Source organism: Dermochelys coriacea, chromosome 23 (assembly GCF_009764565.3).
Source record: "Dermochelys coriacea isolate rDerCor1 chromosome 23, rDerCor1.pri.v4, whole genome shotgun sequence".
Classification (NCBI taxonomy): Eukaryota; Metazoa; Chordata; order Testudines; family Dermochelyidae; genus Dermochelys; species Dermochelys coriacea.
Window position 1 is genome coordinate 17,099,270 of NC_050090.1, and position 3,718 is coordinate 17,102,987.

Below are 3,718 nucleotides of genomic sequence, written 5' to 3' on the forward strand. Positions count from 1 at the left end.
CTCAGGAAATTGGGTTTGGGGTGCAAGAAGGGGTGAGAGCTCCAGTTGGGGGTGTGGGCTCTGGGTTGGGGCCAGAAATGAGGAGTTCAGGGTGCGGGAGGGGGCTCCGGGCTGGGGCAGGGGGTGGGAGGAAGGGAGCTCTGGCTGGAGGTGCAGCCTCTGGGGTGGGGCTGGGGATGAGGGAATTGGGGTGTAGGACAGTGCTCCAGGCTGGGACCAAGGGGTTTGGCGGGCGGGAGGGGGATCAGGGCTGGGGCAGGGGGTTGGGGCATTCGGGGGGTGGCTCTGGTTGGGGGTGCAGGCTCTGGGGTGGGGAGTTGGGGTGCGGGAGGGGGGCAGGGGTTCAGGCTCTGGGTGGCACTTACCTCAAGCAGCTCCTGGAAGGAGCAGCTCTCCAGCTCCTATGCAGAGGCGCAGCCAGGCGGCTCTACGTGCTGCCCCGTCCGCAGGCGCCGCCCCTGCAGCTCCCATTTTCCACAGTTCCCGGTCAATGGGAGCTGCGGGGGTGGCACATGGGGCTGGTGGCAGCACACGGAGCACCCTGGCTGCCCCTAAACCTAGGAGCCAGATGGAGGACGTGCTGCTGCTTCCGGGAGTCCTGGCACGTGTATGTGGAGCGGCCTCTGACCCCATTACCTGGCTGGAGCACAGGAGCAGGGCAAGCCCCAGACCCTGCTCCCCAGCAGGAGCTTGAGGGACGGATTTAACCAGCTGGAGGGCCGGATGTGGCCTGCAGGCCGTAGTTTGCTCACCCCTGACCTAGTCTGTCCAGGCTTGGGCGGGGGTGGACGACTGAGGGACAGAGAGGGGTTCGGGGCAGAGCTGGAAGAGAACCCAGGAGTCCTGGCTCTCAGCACCCCCTGCTCTAACCCACCAGACCCCACTCCCTTCCCAAAGCTGGGGGAAAACACAGGAGTCTGGGCTCCAGTCGGGCGTGGGGCTGGGACACACATTCTCTGCTCCCGGCTGCACTGGTGCCCCTCACAGACACCAGGTGGCAGCAGCGTCCCTCTCACACAACAGCCAAGCCTGACACCTCCCCTCCCCGGCCAGGCTCACCCCAAGGCTGAGCCAGGTGGGGAAGAGGACAGGGCGGGGCCCGGACTCCTGGGTTCCCTGATCCTTCCAGGGTATTTTCCCTTGATGATAATGTTGCAAAAACACTTTAAAAAGGGGGGAAAAAATGTACTTGGTGCTTCCAGAACAAGCGAGCCCCCCTGGGCACAACCAGTACATGCTCACCCCATCTTTGCACAAGCACCCTGCCTTTCCACATCACCCCCAGCACACTCAGGGCATGCTCCCCGTCTTTGCACCCTCACACTCTTTGGGCACAGTCAGTGCTCACTCACCCCGCCTTGACATACCCACCATGCCACCTCCTTTGCAGACTTTTATCTGCACTCATGGGTGCAGAGTCACTACCCCGCTAGTCACGCCCCTGTGTGCTCGCACGCTGGCCCCTCTCTTGCCCAGGCTAACAGCTGGCCTGAGCCCTTGGCACGCGCCCGGCCTGGCTCCAGGGCCGCATCTGGTTCCTATCAGCAGCTCCAGAGTTTTACATTTCAGCTGTTTTCATGGCAGGCGGGATGGTGAATCGTGGTGCCAGCCCCCATCCCCCCAAGGCACACGACTCCCGCCCAGCCGCAAACACCCCCCCACAGCCCAAGGCCAGCCCCCCTCCTTGCAACTGGGCCTGAGACCCCAGTCCAGCCCCCCGCCCACACACACACACACACCAGACCCACCCCCTGCCAGGGCCCACGATTCCTTCCCAGCCGCAAACACCCCCCCAACAGCCCCAGGGCCCAAGGCCAGCACCCCTCCTTGCAACTGGGCCTGGGACACCAGTCCAGCCCTCCCCCACACACACACCAGGCCCCAGATACCAGCCCAGCCCCCCAAACACTGCCACTGCCACCGCTCCCCCCCCAGTGAGTCACAGGCCATGAATGAGCAAAATGTTTTTTATAGCAAAAGACCAAAACTGCCAGTAAGAGACCAGCGGGGGTGGGGGGGCAGGGCTGGGGGTACAGGCAGAGATGGGACTCTGTGCCCCGATTGGCACCCTATTTCCCCCCTAAAACTACCCCCAGTGCCCGGCTCCCCCCGCATCCCATCCATCCCTAAGTTCCCCCCATGTGCCTTCCTACATTGATTGATCCCCCCATCTCTGGGGTGATAAGACCCCCCCCACAATTTACAGACCCTTCTTTGCCTGGCTCCCCAAATACCTGCCAGCATCTCCCCACTAAGCCCAGAGCCCCCCATCCCCGTACTCTCCCCCCTGCCCCAATGCTGGCTGCCCCATCCCTTCCCCCTGCAGTGCCCAGAACCCCCCTTTCTCCACCAGCTCCATCCTTTCCCCCCACCACACTGCCAGCTGCCCCATCCCTTCCCCCCTCCATGGCCAGAGCCCCCTCATTCCTCCCCAGCTCTGTCCTCTCCTCCTGGACCCACTGCTGGCTGCCCCATCCCTTCCCCCTCCCCGTGCCCATGGGGCGTTGCCATGGCGTCCATCCTCTGTCTCCTTGCTCTGTCACCATGGAAACGCGCCCGGGTGCAGCAGTGGCAGCATGTGCTGATCCCCCCCTTCCCCACCCTGAAATGGGGGGCCTTCAGGAAGGGGGAGGAATAAGGGGGAGAGTGGATCAGTGTGTGGGGGGAGCTCCTTAGGTGGGACCCCTGGGCTCGGATCTCCCCAGAAGGGGGCACCAGGTGGGCTAGCAGGGGGCTGTGGGTCAGGAGTGAGGGGCACTGGAAGAGCTGAGCAGAGCCCAGGGCTGGGATAGCAGGGGCTGCAGGTCGGGAGTGAGGGGCACTGGCAGACTCATTCACTGACTCCCAGCCCACCCCATCTAAGCCACTCCCCTCATGGAGCTGGGGATAGAGCTAGGAGTCCTGCCAGTCCATGACCCACCTCCTCCATCACTTTTCTGCCCAGGTGTGTCTAGGAGGGGAAACCAGGGTCCCTCTCTCTGCCCATCAGGCTGCCAGTAGTTTCTATGGGGTTGTGCCCCATGGCAATTGTGATAGCACCGCCTGCACATAGTCACAGTCTGCATGGGAGTCCCATGCTCAGGGGACAGTGTGATGAGGCCTTGCGCACTCAGGGTGTGTGTGAACTCCTAGCACACTCAAGGAGCACTGTGTCCTGGTATCTGAATCCCTTACACACCTAGGTGGCGGTGTGTGTAAAAAGGCCTTGCACATGTGTGGTGTGTATAAGTCCCTTGCACACTTCGCGTGCAAGAGTCCCTCCCATGTTCAGCAGACAGTACGTGTGAAAGTGCCTCTCACCCTCAGTGTGCAACTGAAAGCCCCTTGCACACTCAAAGCACCTGGGGAGTGTGAATACCTTGCATGGTCACAGTGTGCGCAAACCCCTTGCACACCCAGCTAGTGGGGTGTGTGAAAATACCTTGCACACAGTCTGTGCAAGAGATCTCCTTGCACACTAGAGATGCAGGATGCGTGAGGACAAGACTTGCACACTCAGGGCACGGGCGAGCCCCTTGCACACTCGCCCCCCTGTGGCTCCAGCCGGAGACCGCTGGGCTGCAATGAATGATCGGACTGATCCATTCCTGTAGCGGGGGGGAGGGCTCAGGGGATTGTGGGGATGGGGGACTCGCCTGGCCGTCCCATCTCCCGAGGGCGGTCCTGCGGATGAGAGGTCAGGGCCGAATCACGCAAAGCGGGGCCCTTGGAGGGGACT